Source organism: Phalacrocorax aristotelis, chromosome Z, assembly GCF_949628215.1.
Source record: "Phalacrocorax aristotelis chromosome Z, bGulAri2.1, whole genome shotgun sequence".
Classification (NCBI taxonomy): Eukaryota; Metazoa; Chordata; class Aves; order Suliformes; family Phalacrocoracidae; genus Phalacrocorax; species Phalacrocorax aristotelis.
The window spans coordinates 60,995,248-61,016,430 of NC_134311.1; the positions used below are offsets into that span (position 1 = coordinate 60,995,248).

Here is a 21,183-nt window from a genome sequence, read left to right on the forward strand (position 1 = left end):
AGGGATTGGCTTCAGGGTGCACGTTTGTTTGACAGATTTGCCCTTAGTGTATGTCAGCCTCTGCACGTAAGTGATTTGCAGGAAAACCTGAGAAAGGATCTTCCCTGGGAAATGTGTTGGCGAAGTTCTTTTTATGGTATTTCAAAGTTGTATTTCAGAGACAAAAGCCGAGACCCCGGAGGCTGGCAGCACCGGCGCTGGCGTCAGCCGGGTGTCATCCGTCGGAGGCGCCGGCTGCTCCGCCTGCAGCCAATGGCAGGAGCCGGGAGCCGCCCGTCAGAGCGCGGGGCGGGGGCGAGGCGCCGCCGGCTCCTCTGCTCTCAGCACCCAAATTTTAACGAACAATCAGCAGGCACGCTCTCCTTTGAACGCATCTATTGGGGCTTTTTAATGACGTGTTATTCCACTTTTCCATAAGACCATTTTAGTCTACAGAAAATCCTTTTAGAGCCAACTGCAAACCACATCACCTAAAAAATGAATAATGTGTTCTTGAACGTGTTTCATGCTTTTGTTTTGGTGGTTTATTTAGCAAAGTGTGTTGAAAAGGGTACTGCAGTCCAAACCTAGCAGGAAGACCGTTTCCATTCTCTTCTAAGAATTTGGCCTACTTCTGTTTTTAATAACTTAGAGAAATTATTTTAAGCATCTTTTAACACCCGGGGTTCATCTTCTGACTAAGCGGTTTTCAAATGTGAACCCTGAAGTCTGCTAAAGGGGGTTTGGAGCACACCGACTGGTTTTTATTTCTCTTCTGTAAGAGGTAGTTACGTGTTTTCCCTGTGTGCTTCTTGCCGGCCCCTTGCTGTCTGCCACAGCACGTCGACCTATTGTCTAGGAAAGACTGGCAGAAGTGTTTGCTGGGAAGATATATGGAGATAATCATATGTTCTATGTTTACTGTTTTAACCAAATGCAAGCTATACCATGCCTATGTTTGTGCTTACTGAATCATAGACTTTAATTGAGAATGGAAATGTTTTTAGTATGCTGTTGTTCACCTAAACTCTCAGAGAACTGGCAAATTTGCTTATTCATGCTACAGTAGGTCTGTAAGGAGCATTTATGGGTACCAGGGTTTTGAGTTGCCTGTCATAGCTTTTGTTTTAGTTCTGAACCTTCCAAATCTAGGCATTGCCTATAAGGTATGCCATCCCTTTCTATAAGGTATAAATAGAATTGGCTCAAAGAGAAGTCTTCTATATGTCTATAACCTCCCCTTAAGCTACTTCCAGATGCCCATTAAAGGATAATAATGAAGATAAGGGAAAGGATATCTTTCATGGGACCCAATTAGTTTTGTGTTTGTTTAATACAAATATTAGTTGATCATCTTTAATCATGTTTCCTGGATGCTGATACAACACATCAAAGGTGTTTTGTGGCCAGCATCACATATATCATAATATTTGTAACTTTTTTATGCATACAGAACCAAGTATTTCAGAAGTAGGACTAAGAATTTTGTGTACTTTAGAGATGTTGCTTTTCAAAGGAATTTTCTGTACCTTAGAGACACGCATTATGCCTTCATGTGCTAGTTCCTGCCCATCTCACATGGAATATGGGGAGAAAAAGTCATGGGGGATAAAAAAAAAAATGAACCCTTCTGAAATATAATTTATTGTTTTGAATGTCCAGGATTTTAATGTTGTGTAACCAGTCAAGGGGGTGAATGTGTTTTTCATGTTTGGTCCTCTATGTGGGTTTAGGGAAAGAATAGCCAAAAAGTGATGGCCCTGAGAGTAGGGTTTGAATGTGAACCCACAAGCTTTTGGAAGTGTAATGAGAATTCCAGTATCTGAACCCTTCTGGTAATGTTGGTAATAGGTAGGAACTGACTACTGGCAAAAAGCAGCTATAAAATATATATGTTCCAGGCAGTATGAATGGGAGCACAACTATATCAGACATATAAGGGTAGCTATAATCTGAATGGACTCTAAATGGCATATAAAACTAAGATTGGAGTAGACAAAAAGAGGCATTTCATTTGAAGCTTTTTAAAACAGTTTGGATTGTAGAGAAGCAAATACAAAATATATACAATTAAAGGGGTGCAGTGGTTGGGGTAAGTGGTGTCCCAGGTGAGGATAAAGTTAGTCCTAGCAGTAGTGAGAAACATTTGTGATGATAATAAGAGGAGGAGTACGATTTTATAACTACTTACACATTATGCACTGTACAACATAAATTGTGTTTTAATAATATGCAGCTTACAGCCATTCACAGTGAAAACAATTCTAGAAACATTTACTGATCCATTATATAACCTAGATTTTCTTTCCATTACATTTTATCTGCCTTTTTGATGCCAAACCAAATAAAGATAAACGTGGTATTCAATTTTGGCTTGCCTAATTCTGTAAACAAATATTGCACATGCCTTTTAGCTTTACCATAGGAAAAATAAAAGTGAAAAACCTGTGTTCAAGAATATCTGACTTTAAACCTGTAAAAATTTGAAAATAATCCACATGTGAATACAATAAATCTTCAGAATCAAAAATTTAATCTATGACTGTCCATCCTTTTCTGTCAACATTTGGCCTATTAAGATTGCATGAAATTTAATTTGGTTACCAAGGCAGTGAATGAAGAAAAAAAATCCTTTCTTAGTTCCTTTTTAATCCCACTATATTTACTTGAGTTGATCATTATTGTTCTATATACTTCATCTTGCAAAAGGATGCAGATGCATGGTTATACATGTTATCCTTTAGTTCAGATTAATTTGATGACTAACTAGCTTTTTGAAAAGCACCTTAGTAAATCCCTGAATGAATGCAACTGTTAATAAGCTTCTGTATTCTGTTTTTGGCAGTATTCTAAAACAATGATACTAAATTGTTTATTTGTACATCTTATAGAACCCCAGATGGTTTTCAGTCAGCCAAAAATAGGTTGGCTTTCCATTGTTATGCAGGGCCTTCCATTTTGTGAGAATAGGACAATATGTAACTGTGAAGAAAACTGATGGAAAATGAAGATCTCAATGTTAATGCATGAAAGAAATGTTTTGTTATGTTCTTAGGACATGAGTCATCTCAGCTCACTAAGGTATCATGGGGAACTGAGTCTGACCAGTGCTATGCTCTTCTCTTCTAACCCAAACCAGGGTGAAATATTTCATGTAGATATTTACTTGTGTTTGTTCTAGAAAATTTTGTGTATTTTATAGTGGGGGAAGAAAAAACCTTCTTTCTGAACTGCTTTTCAGCACAGTATTTAACAAGTTTTTAGATATTTTATACTTAAGACATTAACATAAAAACTGTTGAGGAATATCTCTGTTATTCCGTTGGAAGTCTGGATTTGATCCTGAATTTGGGGGAAAAAATAATGATTTCTTAAACTAAGAAGAAATCTTTTTAAGACCAAAGAATTTTGTTTAATCCTCTGTGGCCAGTAGATTTTCACAGTACTGCTAAGTATGAAAGGTCACCTTGTTCCCTGTATTCTTATGCTCAGTGACAGGTGTTACTTTCCTTCAGGCACTGTTGAAGTTTATCGCTCAAGTTAGAATGAGTGTAGTAAGATGTAGTAAGATACTGAATGAAACAGTTTAATTTTAAGGTATCTATTGCCTTTTCCTTTATATTTCTGACACCTTATCTGCCTGGTGGCACCTAACCAACATTCAGCATGCTGAATATCAGTGAAGAGATTAAAATATTTCTACTATTTGCAAATAGGGCAAGGGTTTATTTGTTTATAATTTATATTAGCAGTGCTTTAACTTTCTGTAATGTTTCCATGTCAAAAGCTGAAAGTTCTCCAGATACACTAGTCAGCTAAGCCTGACAACACCTCTTATGGGTAGGTTAAATTTGTATCTGTATATGTAAATAACATCCCTCACCACTGATGTGCTCTGTAGTCTTCCACACAATAGTTATGGCACTTTTGCATGCAAAACTTCTGCACAGGCAAGATAATTTAACTGTATGAGCTAATGTAAACTGTCATTGCTCACTTCGTGTGTCCTAGACAGGTAAGTATCCTGTTGGGACTTTAACCTGTTGTTCCAGAATAAGAAGATCCTTTAACCTGTGTTTTCAGATAACTAATATAGTCACCTTAATATTACTGCAACCGATTAAAATCAAACTTTTTTTATATTTGAAGTGTGGGATCTTGCCAAGGCCTGCCTTTTGTCCTCAGTGTATGATCTGTAAATGAAGTTATTTCATATCTCTGTCCTTTGGATGTGCTACCTGTTTTGTTCCTTTGGACTGAAAACACTTTGAAACACTATATCTCATTAGAAGTAGAGTACATCTTTTAACTAGTCATTTTCAGGCTACGTTAGAGTCAAGTTATTTCTTGAAGGATCACATAAAAAAATTCACAAAAAGTCTTGCTGTGTCTGGATATAATCCTGATTTATATATTCTTGGAAACCCATGCCACAATAATAGAACTAAATTGAAGCTTCTTCCACTCATAAAGCACCTGTTGAGTGTTCATGCATTTCCTCTACAGTGTCTTCACTCTTATCTGCTTACAAAGAGCCATCTTCTTTACTCTGGGAAGTGTTAATCCATACCTGCACTTTGACTCAGCAAAAATTACCCTACTTGTCTACCTCTTAAACAATAGTTTAATAATGAAGAAAAAATTAATTATTATTACATTAAATGTGTTCATTAAATATTACTTATTATTTATGCTGTTTCATTTATAAAACAGGTTTACTTGACATCCACATATTTGGCATTCAGGGACAACCAAAGAATTGTCCAGGTCTATACATGAAGTTTTATTATTTTGTTTGATATTTTCACTATAATATTTGTGGGCAAGAATTGTAGAGGGAGAGGAGAGGAGAACCACTAAAAATATCGGAAGCTGACAATTACAAAACTGAAGAATGCTGGTCATCAAATATAATTTACAGCTTATCATAGTTTCATCTCTTTAAAACAGAAATAGTTAGGTTTCAGTTGTACACTATGCTAAGTGACAATTTTTATGGTAATATTAATTCAATATTTTCTGCTGAAACCTTAACTGAATACATGATGTTTTATTTTGTTTTGTTTTGTTTTATTACTGGATTAACTCTAATAATAGCAGAATGATTTAAGATATTTTTCATTTTAGCCTTTAAAAAATGAAAGAATATTTCGAGTAAAAAAGTAAAAGCTACTGGTCAGTAGCTGTTAATATGCAGAATAATTTTCCTTGTGTGACTCACTCCATGGAATTATTAAAATGGAGCACACAAAATAAAAACTTTGAAAGGAGTGGATAGAACGAAACACAGCATCTGAAAAAGGAATGAATAATTTTGCTTAGGAGACTTGTAAGCATTTTTAAGTGTGTGATCCATTTATATTATAAAACATTTATAAATATTAACAGAAGGAAGGGGTGTTTATTTCTCTACTTTTAGAACTGGCTAAGTTGATATTCCTAGATTGCCTTGAGAACTTATTACTGTTTCTAAAGATCAGTATGGGAAAATGGTATGAAAATTAGTATTTTGCCCTATTTAGGCAGTAATCCTTTTCTGCTGAGAACTGATTAAAACAATTGCCTGAATATTAAAGATATTCAACCACTGGAAAACTATACTGAGTATACATGAGTCTCAAAATCAGCTATCTGAAGGGAACTGTTCCTTTTGGTTCTAGTTAGCTTAGTAATCTCTCAAAAGGATGATCTCTAGTCTTCTTATATCACAACTTTTAATTCTACAGAATTACTTTATTCAGTAATTTTACAAGAAATGTGGAAGGTTTTATTTTTTTTCTGAAGTAGCATGGCTTCATATTTTCAATTGTCTGAAGCAATTGGTTTAGATTGTATTATTTAGTATTTTCTCATTTTTATTGGGTTACTTTGAAATGAAAGATGACAGTTTATCCCTTCAGGAAAACAGGTAAGTCTTACTGACTTTAACCCTTTCCATCTGCAATGAAATGTAGCTCCTGATTTAATGATTTTTATATACCACTTATCAAATTCATAATTTAAGCCACTAACAAATGGTTTTTGATATTTTATCAGAAATACAGACCTATTTTAAATATGTTAGTAGCTGTTAGTAGCTAAGGATTAAATCGCTTACCTGTGTTTATCCTGTAGATGTAACTCTAACAGAAAGTCTGAGTGTCCTTCACAAGTTGTTGGGCTTGACACAACAGTTATTTAGTGAAATTCTAAGGTCACTTGTATGCCTAGTTGAACAATCACATAATCTTCAGTACATTTCAGGAAAAAAGGTATTCCACATTGTGTCATAACATTTTATACTGCATTCCTTTCACATGTCTTATTCCATGTTATTACTGGATTAATTTTTCTTTACAAATTCATTGGAACAGATTTTAAAGAGTGAGTTCCCAAACCATCAGTTTTGTAAGAGTGATTTGTTTTCTGGTGATGTGAATACACCCTCTGTTATTCACAAGCAATTTAAAGTTTTCAGAGCTTAACTTCATTTGAACTGGAAAAAATGCAGCTCGTTTGTAAGATACCCTGCACATTCAGAACTGGGCAAGACCTTCAAAGTAAAGTAGCCTTTCTGGTTACAGTAGAAGCATCAAGCACAGAAGGTCATATACCCCAGTGATACGTGTGTCTGGATGCTAGGAAAAAAATGTTTCAAAAGTTGGTTTTGTTTGCCTTTGTATCCAGCTATATTCTCTGTAGGCAAGTAATACCTTCAGGGAAGTGAATAAGATTTTAGTTATCAAACGATGAATTACAGTATTATTTTCATTTAGTATACAACTAAATACTTGAGACATATTAAAAGTAGCAGGTTAATTGTGTTTTTGACTGCTGTTTTAATGGGAAAATTTGGTTTTGTGAATCTGGATTTTAGCTGTTATGATATTGACCAAGTGTCGACCAGTTAAAAATCATCTTAACATGTTGAAGTCTAAGATTTTTATGCCTCTTACACCATGTGTGAATTTTGTTTTCATGTGGATTTAAGAATGCTATCTTCCAGTATTACTTTTTTCGATAATTCATCTTTAATTGGGTAATTTTAGTAATTGAAAAAGTAATTATATGCATAATCCATACCCAGTCTCAGAACTTCAGACAAAGAAACAAGTATCCTGTCACATTCACTATCTAGATACATTCAGAAATATATGGAAATCAATGCTCAACTGAACTAAAATGTATGTATTAAGGAAAAAAATGGGATTTTAGTAGGTTGGATTTAGTACATTGTGAAATAATGATATATTATCATGCCACCCTCCAATGGCAGAATTATTTACGAAAAAATACTGGTGTGAGGACTTAATATATTTAGCATTGCATTTGATTGCATCCATTCATCAGCTTATTTATATTTAGGCATCTAAATAATAATTTAGACTTCCAACTACAGACACTTTAATTTATTTTAATACTTAAACTCAGATAGACGTATTTTATCCAATGTTTTTCAGCTCATGGAGGATCTGAGAATTTGCAGCAACTTCCTGAAATCAAATTTTCACTCCAATGTTTCCTACCCATTATAAAACACCATTTCATGCAACAGAGCTCATGACATAACTGCCCTAACAAACACGGCCTACAACTGCTATTGAGTTCTCATGTTTTGCCTTTCCTCAGTATATTAATTTGGAAATATTGGGTCTGAAACTTTACAGACATTCCAAATTAACCACACCATTTCATTTTATTGCACTATATTTGGCTCCTGTATATGTGCTACTATATGACACTGTTTTTCATCAGGCATCCCATCGTGTCATCTTTGTAGTGTACCTCCTACAAGTCTCCAAATAAAACAAAGAAGCCGTGGTAATCAGCAACAAAAATGATGATAGAATAGTTAGTTTCCAAACAGGTCATAAACCAAACAGGCACAGTGAAATAAAAATAATCCTTTTCCCCATCTTGTACTTAGAGCATTGAGGTACGGAGAAATTTAAACCTGGGAGAAAAGTGGAAGACAAATTCCTTGAATGATAGGGTCGTGTCATACAGAAAAGCTCATTTTCCTGTACAGGCCAAGAGATACCCAGCTCTACATCCATTTTTTTTTAAATGTACTTTCAGGCCTCCCACATTTCTTGCTGTTTGTCTTTAATGTTGTGAAAGAGTAGTTTTCTTGACTGTAATTTAACAGAGGGATCCTGAAATCGAGATTTGGTGAAGGTTGCCAATGAACAAATACCTTTTTTTTCCTGTTGCTGTTTAGGATTTTGATCTTAATTGTCCTTTGAATGCTTTTCAGGGTAAAAGTATAGTGGCAACTGTACAGTTCCACCAGAGAATTTCCAAGCCCTTTGTATAATTGCTATAGAAAGTGGTCTTTCCCTCTTGCAATATCTGTACCAGACTGACCTGTCCCATGGAAGTATAATAATCCTAGGAATTGCCCAGAGAAGGAGAAGAGTTAAAGATTGCTGGGATTTTTTTCCTTAATCCCTTATTGTGTGTTGGGCATTCCTTATTTGGAATGTCCAACACACAAATACTGAAATTACCCTTTCCAAAATCACACAAATTATAATGGGGGGATTAGACTGGGACATTACACCATCTTTATTTGTTAGAAAGCTGTAGCTGGATAAAAAGACAGTTGAAGTCCTATGTTGGTCATCTATATAATAAACACTTTGAAGTTTTAAATGCTGTGATGCTTAAATTATTGCAGCATATGTTGGTAAGCTATATACTGTACAGTATCTTCAGCAAGAGTGGAATCTCTATGCACTGTATACTCCTCACAGCCTAATCATATTTCTTCATGTAGGATTTTTTCATGTATATCATGTAGGATATTTCTTCATGTAGCATTTTGCAAGTAGATGTGGCTTGTGGTGAAGTAACTGCTACAGGGAATACCACAGTCACAAAAAAGTGTGCATGCTGAGCTGCAGCTGAGCTAATATATGGCTATTTATGGCAACCAAGCAGGAATCAGAGATTAAGTCATAATACAGTAGGGATTGTACCAGCTAGAAGCTCACTTGCTTGTTCCATGAAGTAGAAGAAGGATTTTCGCGTTGAAGATTTAGAGCATTGTTTATCCCCTGCAAAGTGAATATGAATAAAAGTTTTATGAGTTTATTGCATAATGTACATTTTTGAACCACCAGTTCATACAATCCTACAATAAGACTGGATACTCAGGCAATTGTTTTATTAATTATACAATATTAAAAAAAATTCTGTGAGGCAAAATGAATCTACTTCCTAAAAGAGAATACATAACAATGCATCAGGATATACCTTTAGAACCTTTGTTTAGAAAAGATCTGATCAGATAGGTAGTGGCATCTGTATTAAAAAAAGAATCACTAAGGAAAATAAATATATGGGGTATTAACTGCAAGATTTTCAATTTTTGTCTTTGCATCCTTTGCTGAAATATTTCATTGTTGCTGTCTCCCACTCCCCACAAAAGGGCTGCTCATTTCCTTATTCAGTACTTTTAAAGAAGGTTTTGATACTTGGAAAATATAAAATACATCAGCAACACTTGTGACTGAGTTTAAGTTCACCACTTTCCTGAAATGCCATTTGGTTTCCATTTATTCATTAGTACTTTACTGGGTATTAATCAGGGGAACAGGTGCAGAATGCTGCACAGGAAGAAGTGCTTTAGGACCCTCATTTGTGTATATATAACTATTTATAGATGAGATAATTTTTTTCCTGGTTTCTTAAAGTAATGAGGGGTACATGATCAAACAAATCTGTTTCCCCTTTCATAGCTTTGGAACCTGTTGTCTGATTCCAACCAAATTTTAGAGAACAGAAGTTTTAAAACTTATGTTATTTTTAAAAAGTGTTGGTTAGAAAGTGCCTTCAGTTTGTGCTCCCCCTGAGGAAAGGATTCCTCTGTCCTGGCAATGCAGCTTCTGGCAGCGGCTGGCCAGGCAAAGCTCTTGCAGAGCTTGCCGAGAGCTCAGTGCTTCTTGTCTCCTGTACCCTCAAACTGAGCATGTGCAGATGGGTCACTGGAGAGGGAGGTGGCTAAGCTTCATGTTCTTCTTGCAACAACTTAACTGTTGCAATTTGGACGCACTGTGAAAAAGTCTGTTACATACATGTGGGTATAGAAACAGTAGAGTCAAAGTATCGTCCATGCAGACATGTTCAGGACAGAAACACAGACAGAATGGGGTTCACAGTAATGATGAACCCATATCTCTGTTAGCCAGAGATTTTAATCTGTTAACATCATATTCTGAATATTTTCAAAAGCTTCTTATTTAGGTCATAAGTGCTTAAGCTGCCTCTGAACTCCTGAAGAGGAATTTATTTAGAAAGTGACAGGCTAGTCCAGTTGTGTTATTCTTTCCCATTAGCAATAGTGTAGGTAACAGCAAAGCTTTTGAAAGCACCAGAAAACCTTTAAAACCTCATCAGAACAACCATGATATTATAATATTTTCCATATTTAGAATGTACTCAATATTTTAACTGTCAGTTACAGAAAATGCAGAATGAGATAATTGTAAGCATATCTAAATTTCTAAGAAATTACTTTTCTTTCACCAGTGCTTGAAGTGCTCTAAAAATCCTGAGTATTCAAGAAGCGTCAGCTCTAGCTCTCAGGAACACAAGTTGAGGATATCAATGCAGTTGGAATGAGATTCATCATAGTAACAGTGACCACCACAGGCTTTAAGAGGTATCATATTTCTGATGTCAGGAGACTTTAAGTGTCCTGTGCCATGAAGAAAGAGCAAATGTACTTGCATGTCTAGAAAAATAAGGAAGACATCTAGTGTTCTGAAACTCATGGGATCCTGCATGAAAAACACATTGAATGTTAGAACTGCAGAATGGTTTGGAAGGGACCTTTACAGGTCATCTAGTCCAACACATCTGCAGTGAGCAGGGACATCTTCAACTAGATCAGGTTGCTCAGGCACCTGTCCAACCTGACCTGGAATATTTCCAGGGATGGGGCATCTACCACCGCTCTGGGCAACCTGTCCCAGTGTTTCACCACTCTCATCTTAAGAAATGTCTTCCTTATATCTTGTCTGAATCTACCTTCTTTCAGTTTAAAACCATTACCCCTTGTCCTATCACAACAGGCCCTGCTAAAAAGTCTGTCCCCATCTTTCTTGTAAGCCTCCTTTAAGTATTGAAAGGCCACAATAAGGTCTCCCTGGAGCCTCCTCTTCTCCAGGCTGTACAACCCCAACTCCCTCAGCGTGTACTTGTAGGAGAGGTGCTCCAGCCCTCGGATCATATTTGTGGCCTCCTCTGGACCCGCTCCAACAGGTCCATGTCTTTCCTGTGCTGAGGGCCCCAGAGCTGGATGCAGCACTGCAGGTGGGACTCACCAGAGCGGAGCGGAATAGAGGGGCAGAATCACCCCCCTCGACTTGCTGGCCATGCTGCTTTTGATGCAGCCCAGGATACGGTTGGCTTTCTGGGCTACGAGCTCAGATTGTTGGCTCATGTCCAGCTTTTCCTGCACCAGTACCCCAAGTCTCCACAGGGCCGCTCTCAATCCATTCATCCCCCAGCCTGTATTGATAGTGGGGATTGCCCTGACCACGGTGCAGGACCTTGCACTTGGCCTTGTTGAACCTCATGAGGTTCCCATCCCTCAGGTGTGTCAACCACTCAGCTTGGTGTCATTTGCAAATTTGCTGAGCGTGCACTCGATCCCACTGTCTATGTCATTGATGAATATATTGAACAGAACTGGTCCCAATACGGACCCCTGAGGGACACCACTCATTACTGATCTCCACCCAGACATTGAGCCATTGACCACTACTCTCTGGATGCAGCCGTCCAGCCAATTCCTCATCTACCAAACAGCCAATCAAATCTATATCTTTCCAATGTAGAGAGAAGGATACTGTGGGGGATGGTGTCAAAGACCTTAGAGAAGTCCAGGTAGGTGACATCAGTAGCTCTTACCTTGCCCACTCATGTAGTCACTCCATCACAGAAGGCCACTGGATTGGTCAGGCAGGACTTGCCCTCGGTGAAGCCATGCTGGCTGTCTCAAATCACCTCCCTGTCCTCCATGTGCCTTGACATAGCTTCTAGGGGGGTCTGTTCCATGACCTTCCCAGGCACAGAGGTGAGGCTGACAGGTCGGTAGTTCCCGGTGTCCTCCTTTCTACCCTTTTTAAAAATGGGTGCAATGGTTCCCTTTTCCAGTTACTGGGGTCTTCATGTGGATACCATGACCTTTAGGAAGCTAGAATCAAGGATTTTTATGCAAAACTTTTATGAATTGATGCAGTTTAATTTTCAGGAGAAAAATATTAGATTTCATTTAATTCTTTTTGTTTACATTAGAAGGCAGAATAGGGAAGTAAATTGTGTAGGGAATACAATGTGTTTGTCAATATTTTTTGTTACTGCAGAGGTTTTTCACTACTGAACAGAATTCCTCATGCACTGTGAAATTAAATGGCAAATGTCAGAGAATTTTTGTGTTCTAGATATATACTTGCAATGATGGGAGATGGTTAGCTACACAGTTTAAAAGGATTATTGTTTACAAACCCCAAATATTAGAAAAGTTACTCTTGATGAAGATGTGCTTTAGATGGTAAAAAGAAATGTCATGCTTGTGGATCCTTTAACAATACAGAGTTCTAAAGCAAGTTAAACCAACATCTGCTATGCAAATTTATCTACAGTTCTATTGGATTTTCTAATGCTTCTCTGTTAGAGCTGTGTTGGCAAAATAGAAAAAATCAATGGGGTTTAATTGGTCACTTGCACCTGCAGGCTGGAAATTAGAGTACTCCTAAACTCTTTCAGACAAGGGAAGCTCTGGAACAGCCTTCCAATAGCATATTCGAGAAAAGAATGAAAATAATTGACTGTTGCATGTTAAAAATAGCTGTAAAAAGCATTGTATGATGCGGAGCCTGTGACAGGAGGGCAACTACACTGTGTCACCTGGAATATCCCTTCTACTTTTTAGTTTCTTTCTGGTGAATGAATTAATTTAACTACATTTTAGTTTGTTTTGGGTTTTTTTTTTTTGGTCACTCTGGGACTTTAAAGCATCTTTGGACGTATTTCTTAAAGATAATTCAAAATTATGTTCTGTGGGTTATTTGTCTGTAATGACTAAGTAGTACTGCCTCTCATTTCTGAGGACTAAACTTTGGGAATAACGGGGCTGTGGTAGAATTGCTTTAGTGATACAACTGGTATATTTCAAATATTTTCTGTATTGTATCTGTAACATAAATAATATGTAGAATGTGTAAATGTAATTTTTAAGTATATTTTCAATTATCTTTGATACCCATTTGGGTTCTTTCATTCTATTTTTACTATTAATGTTGTCTTTTCAAAATAATGTATTCATTATTTATCTGTCTGAAAATAAATCGCTAAGGATCAGCTACTTTTCTGAAAGTTACTGAAAAAAGGAAAGAGAGATTGATGCAACCATCAACAAAATAGATTATTAATCTAATAATAGATTCAGGAAGATAGTTCAAAAAGTCATTTAAACCTCTGAAAATGTGATTGATACTGGTGGAAAACTTTTGTACCAAGTTATCTAACCTCATTTTAATAAATAATGCATTCTTTGAAAATGAAGCAATTGCAGTAGTAATTTTGTCTTAAATTGAATCATAGAATCACAAAACAATTTGGGTTGGAAGGAACCTTAAAGATCACCTAGTTCCAACCCCCCTGCCATGGGCAGGGACACCTTCCACTAGATCGGGTTACGCAAAGACCCATCCAATCTAGCCTTGAATGCTTCCCCGGAGGGGGCATCCACAGCTTCTCTGGGCAACATATTCCAGTGTCTCAGCACCCTTACAGTAAAGAATTTCTTCCTAATATCTAATGTAAATCTACCATTTTCCAATTTAAAACCATTATTCATCATCCTATCATGACATGCCCTTGTAAAAAGTTCCTCCCTAGCTTTCTTGTAGACCCCCTTCTGGAAGGCTGCTATAAGGTCTCCCTGGAACCTTCTCTTCTTCAGGCTGAACAACTCCAACTCTCTCAACCTGTATTCATATGGGAGGTACTCCAGCCCCCTGATTATAGAATTACATAATCATAGAACGTCCTGAGTTGGAACAGTCCCACAAGAATCGTCAAGTCCAGCTCCTGTCCACACATAGGACAGCCCCAAAATTCACACCATGTCTCTGAGGGTGTTCTCCAAATGCTTCTTGAATATCGTCAGGCTTGGAGCCATGACTGTCTCCCTGGGGAGCCTGTTCCAGTGCTCCACCACCCTCTGGGTGAAGAACCTTTCCCTAATATCCAACCTAAACCTCCCCTGGCACATCTTCCTGCCATCCCCTCGGGTCCTGTCATCGGTCACCAGAGAGAAGAGATCAGCACCTGCCCCTCCTCCTCCCCTTGTGAGGAAGCTGCAGACCACAATGAGGTCTGCCCTCAGTCTCCTCCTCTGCAGGCTGAATAAACCAAGTAACTTTAGCCACTCCTCACATGGCTTCATCTTTGTGGTCCTCCTCTTTCTTGTGCTGAGGGCTCCAAAGCTGGACGTAGTACTCGAGAGCAGAGTAGAGGGGAAGAATCACCTCCCTTAACCTGCTGGTCATGATTATTTTGGTGCAGCTCAGGATACAGTTGGCTTTCTGGGCTGCTAGTGCACATTGCTGGGTTATCTTGAACTTCTCATCCTCCAGTATCCCCATGTCCTTCTTGGCAGGGATGCTCTCAAGCCCTTCATCCCCCAACCTGTACTGATATTGGGGTTTGCCCTGACCGTGGTACCTTACACTTGGCCTTGTTGAGCCTCATGAGGTTCACATGGGCCCACCTCTCAAGCCTGTGAAATTGCTCTTCTCTTATCCACCAATGTAGTAACCCCATCGTAGAAGGCCATCAAAATTGTCAGGCGTGATTTGCCCTTAGTGAAGCCATGTTGGCTTTCACTAATCTCCTCCTCATTTCCATATGCCTTAGTATAGTTTCCAGGATGATCTGCTTAATGATCTTGCTGGGCACAGAGGTGAGACTGACCAGCCTGTAGTTCCCTGAGTCTTCTTTTTTTCAATTTTTAAAAATGGGGGTTACACTTCCCATTTTCCAGTCACTAGGAACTTCACCAGACTGCCATGAGTTTTCAAATATGATGGATGGTGTCTTACCAACTTCATCTGCTTGTTCCCTCAGGACCTGCAGATGCATCTCATCAGGTCATGTGGACTTGTGCACCTTCAGGTTCCTTAGATGGTCTTGAACCTGATCTTCTCCTATTGCATGAATAGTTTCAACATGTAAAAAGGTAGTGGATAGGAGGTAGTAATTCTGTGCTGGAGCAGGTTGCCAAGCTCAAATAGGAGTTTATGGTTTTGATGGTATTCTCATCTACCAAAAATATCACCAAGGATGCAGAGACTTGGCTTTTAGTTTTCTCCCACTCCATAGTCTTGTAGAATGACCTAAATGATAGGCCACATTGTAATCTTATGTGTCTTTATTTTTGTCCTTTTATCTGAGCTGTTATGTTTTATATAGGATGCTCTCATACTAGTTCTATATCAAGGTGAATAGGGCAATCTGCAAAGAGCAGAAGCAATTAAATATAGATCCTATTGTCTCATGGCTGAGCTGTTTAATAAATTATGATGCCCCCAGCAGCAGCTTCTTATCTCAATAGGTTTTTCATCTCAGTGAGAAAAACATATTAAAAATAATTTATGAATAATCCAAATAGATTTTAATTTTTTTTAATAAGATAGACAGCTGAATCAAAAACCTAGTTACTTCATCAGCATTATTTGCAAACTTCTTTTCCATTTTCCTTGTTAGATTATACTGTAATCTTTTAATAGAGAGGAATTGTATCTCATTGGGATCAAAGAACTAGCACACAATCAAGCACAACTGCTTTCTTCAATTGAGTATAGCTTTAATGACAACTTTCAGTTTAACTGTGCTGTGTAATTCTAGTATTTCAACCTGGTCTGTTATGAAATGTCTATGAAATAGTCTTAATATAATAATCTATTAAGTATAAAGTATACAATGTGCTTAATTTCTATGCATTACAGGTCTAATACTTCTATTATTTCTGCTGAAGATTCTCAGTACTGTACTGTGTTTCCAGACAAAATATATCTTTCTGAAATTTCTGATTTCTAATATTTTTCAATAAACTAAGTAACTAAAAGAAATATAGTAGGCTTTTTTGCTAATATGCTAAATAGATATTACCAGCCTGGATATCTTTCACTGACAACCTAATTTTCTCTTATATTATTCATGGCTTATTTGGGTGGAAATTTATATCACTTTAGTTCCTTTGTGCATATTCTGTCAGGAGCCATAGTGTAATATCTTAAATATGGTGACAGGCATACTAGTCTTTTTCTGTCTCATTCAATTATATTAATAGCTACTATTTCTGTTTCATTTGAATTTGGCAATACCTTAAAATGTTTTTCTTTTCCTTACTGTGGACAAAAGATAGGTTGATGTTTTAAAAGAGGTTTGTTCAACTTCCAGATAACTTTCCAAGCATGTAATTTGTGCCATATTTAAGAATGCTTTCACCTTTTTTATTTCTTCTGTAATGTCCGGTACATTTGTTGCTTATTTGCATATTAGTTCACTTTCTACAGTTATTTTCAATACTTCTATGGTGATATTGTCAGTTATTTATATTTCCTATGAAATACTTATATCTTTTCTTCATAAGACAAAATTGGTACCTCAGCTGAATTTTTTGTATATTGTTCTTGCTGCACATCTTGCTGTAAGCATTATGGAACACTGATGCTAATACATGAAATAGTGACTATTGCTGGAACCTAATAAAGAATATTCTATCTTAAAATTTTTAAGGGTAGTGGATTCCTGAGAATATGTTTTCCAGAAATGATATGCTAGCAAATCTATTACCTTCTTTTCTTGGTTTTTTTTTTTTAATCAAGTTGTAATTTCTTTAGCAGAAGTTTCAGAAAACTTATTTCATTATTTTCTTCCACATAGCCTACTTCTGTGTTAGACTGTGACTATAAATATCAGAAAGTTTCTATTGAAATACATTCTCATTGGTGAGAAGAAGCAGGCTTTTAGTACCCAGTATGGCTTTTTAGCTCTATATGTGATTAATAGGTCAGTTCTGAGTTCTCTTAGTACTATTTCAGTGCCTCATAATCCAGCTCTACTGTAGCTAATTTCATTGAGACGTCAGCAGCTATTATTCTCACTAACGTTATTGGTATCACTCTTAAGGACCCACATGACTGCTTTTCTCTTTCGTTAGTCCTAATTATATCATTAACTTTGCAACACATCAGACACCTGTTTCAGTGTTATTAGACTTCACTTCTACTGTGTCATGATTTAACCCCTTGACTCTTACATTCACATCTTATTAAAAAGAGAATCATGTGCAGATTTTTGGAACTAAATTTTTAAAAAAAGAGGCCTGTGTTCTCATCACAGTTGGGCAGAAACAAACAAAAAATCCAGCCAAAGTAATTTAACACCATTGATCGCATTAACTACAGGATAATTTTATGGATCTGCCAACAAGATAAAAGGGTACATTTTTACAAGGAATATAAGGATAATTAAAATCTTCCATTGCAAATGGTCTTTTGTTTTCTACTAGATATGAATCTGTTTTGACTGAATATTAAATAGAATTCTAATTTGGAGTGGTTGAAAGATAGCGGAGACAGTGGAAACCTAAAAACTCAAGATATTTTTAGGGGAAAGCTTGATCAAGTTAAGAAAGTAATGGGATGATGATGCTCCAGAAGTTTTCTAAAATCCTGTTAGATTCTAACAAGTAGGAAATGTGGGTAACTGGAAAATTGTGCCAGTGTTAAAAAAATCACATGCAGAAACACAACAAAATAGCTGCTGTCTCTGATAGACTTCTGTTGAGAGAAATTATCTCAAAAGATACATGTCAAGTGCTGTAATTGTAGGAACAAAGAACTCTGCATACTTGTTTTTTATATCATCTAACAAAAGTAATTTTTGACAATTTAAATAGCTCTTTCATTTCTAGTGGCAGCAATGAAAACCTGTGTCAGAGCTCTCAAATAGCCTACTTAAGTGTCTTTCAAAATTTAAGGTAATTTGTTCAGTGATTCTACAGAATCAAAACTTCATACTGAGATTTTTTGATTGGGTTTTGTTTTGTAATTATAAAATGATTAAACATCATCTAATGTTTCACTTTGCCTTCCCCCTTCTTTTTCTCTAGGAATTGCTTACAGGTTTCAAGTCAATGTTCAGGTCTTTGGCATTTAATTCTTTCTTTTTAAGGGTATGTAAATATGTATTGCCACAGTCATTGCTTATACTCAGCCTTGCATACACATGATCATGCCTTTCTAGACACTGGCACTGCTGAACACAGAGCAACATGCTGGGACAGATTGGGGAAATTTAGAAAGAATGACCTTGGTTTTCCTGTGTCTGCCTACAGTCTGTATTTTAGGTTCATTAATATCCATTTTAGAAAACTTTTTGTTTTTGTTAGCCTCTTCTTCCCCAGATGTGTGGGGCAGGTTTCTCCCACTTTTTCCTTTCACTGCGTTTTCTTTCTTATCTGAAACCTAATCTAATGAAATCAAGATGCTTGAATGAAAAATCTTGGTTAAAAAAGTGGGAATCTAAAATAATCCAGATCCCCTACCTTCCCTTACCCCACAAAATACTACATTACCTTTGCTTAGTCAAAAATTCAGGTATTTGTTTATTTTTTTTTTAATAAACTACAATAAATCATCACTTGCTGGCACAAGAGATTGATTTTTGGAACCAGTGAAATAATCAATTTCTAATTTTAGAAAGTAGAGACAGAAGTCAAAGACAGCTGAACTTGCTAAATGACTGTCAAAGTCAAGCCATTTATTAATGTGTATGTGCCCAACTCCAGGTTGCAAATTTGAAAATTGTTCTGGGTAGCTTTTTATTTAAGGTAATATTCCAGAATTATTATATTTTTTCTATCCCCCAAATTAGTAAGCTGATTGTTTGCAGTCTTTTCAATGTCAAAACAAATTCCTGAGGATAAACATTTTGCCTTTTAGGAATAAGAAACAAAATACACTGTGTTAAACAGCATATTTTGTTGTGTTAAACAGTATACTGAGTACCCTTAGTGTTTCTGCCTGGAAGAGAGCCCCTTCCTGTATATGAGGAATACCATATTGCCACTGAACTGCTGTGTTCTCAGGGATTCTCTGAGGTGTTTAGCTGCTATGCTGCAGCAAGGGAAAACCCCCAAAACACCCCATGGCTCATCATCCAACTCAGTCAACTGTGTGTGGTGGAAGACCTGAGGGTTATACTCATCAGAGCCACAGTGTGTTTATTACTGGTGATAATGTCCTCTGTAAAAGATGATTATCGTTGAAGATCAAACCTCTGTCTGTTGAATAGCGTTCTGAATAATTTTAAAAGTATGTTTTTACAAGTTAGTAGATATTCTAAAATGACATGGTGTTAATAATACCTATTAAAAGTGTAGGGCTGATCTCAGTAACAAAGTCTCTGATACCATTCTGAAATTATTGTGTTACTTGTTCCCCTGTGAAGCAGTGTTTCAACAGGGTTCTTAAGGTACATAGTTTTCTTGTGTTCCTTTCAGAGCCAATTATTAATCTTGTAGATTAAATCTTAATAATACTAGTACGAGAGGTGCTTTTTGTTGAGCCTGCCCTGTGCATGACTCATGAAAAATAAATATTTAAAGAGAATATATATTAATTATACACTGGTCTCTGTTTTCATGCACTAATTATTCTTGACAAAGCTGTGTATCCAGCATCACTCTGTGGCTTCAGTGCTTTGAGAAGATCCGTTTCAAAAATCTGAGAGTTTTATGCCAATCCAAACTTCTGAATTTTCACTAAATTTCATGTAAGAAGATTATGTAAAAAGTTGTCATTTTGTGTTTGACCTGGAGTTCTTTCTAAATGCAGATTTTTTTAAGATGGGAGACAGTAGAAAAGAATCCTCAAAATCCTCCAGGGTTATCTTTTCAATTGGGTAGAACTATAAAAACTTCTCTCATATAGAAACTTGGCAGGAAAAAGTGAAATATCTGTAATGTCAACCTAGTATCTTAATTTTGGTGCTTTTTTATAAAAGAGAATACTACCACTATATGCAATATAATATTAGCAGACGTGAAACACCGAGCCTTATACGGTGGCTTGCAAGAGAGTATGTGTCAGAGGTTAATGAGAAAATAGAGAATATTCAAATACTGAAAGGCATAGCTTTGTTCAATTCTGCTGCCTTCTTGGCATCCTGCTTGATATGTTTGACCCCAGTTCTCCTTAGTTATGATTCTGTTGCACAAGTCACATTAGATCTGGATTTGGGAGGGACCACACAAGGTTGTAGGCCACCAAAGCGTCTTCTGTGACAGTTCATGTAGGAAGATTATAGATAAATCTGAAGTTTGAATATCCCTCAGAACTCCCCAGAGGACACAGCGATTTTCTGTGACTGTCTGTCAGCAATGGAGCTAGGACGAGACAAGACAGGTTCTAAACAAAATGCAAAAACTATATTTTAGTTCTTTTACAGGAGGAATTAGAAGTTGCTCTCAGGGGGAAAAAATAATACTGTAACATGCAACATCCATTTACCAGAATCTGAAAAATGGTTCTTTTCTTGTTTTAAAAAAATCTGAAATTTAGCTCTACAGTTCTAACGTTCTTACTGTTGTTTTGTTCAATGATGCTAATAAGAATGTTAGAACTGTAGGTCTAAATTCAGAGATGAAACTGAAGGTTTATTTCTTGTGATTTCCTTATTTATTCCTTTTATTTCTGTATTTTCCAGGATACTTGATTTTAATAGTAAATTATTGATTTAACATTGTGTTTGCTGTGAGAATATCAAAGTGCATTTTGGTAAGGTAATTAGTAACATTCCTTTCTGTTTACCAAAATTACAGAGGGATAAATGGAAGCACCAAAAGCAACTTCTCCTGTAGTCTTTGTTTTTAAGAAATATCTTACTTGTTCTTTACTGTTACAGTTAAGTGTGAAGATTATAATCAAGTTTAAGATTTTTGTTTTCATGTTACGCATTGTTAAAATTCATAGTAAGAAGTAATCCCTGCCTCAAAGTGTTTAATCTAAATGCAGGGGCTGGAGTGTGGTGGAAATTCAAAGACAGAGAGAAGTGCACACCAGAGGACAAAACGGTGGTGCTTCCTGGAGCTTAACTTCTTTCTGATTCTTTAGATCATGCTAGCTGTCATGTTTTCCAGAT

At 36.6% G+C, this 21,183-nt stretch overlaps 1 protein-coding gene across 3 annotated transcripts in view; it reads left to right on the forward strand.

Annotated features, from left to right (window-relative positions):
- Positions 1 to 21,183, forward strand: part of PDE4D (phosphodiesterase 4D) — a 613,857-nt gene that overhangs the window by 323,606 nt on the left and 269,068 nt on the right. The gene's annotated exons all lie outside the window — the stretch shown is intronic.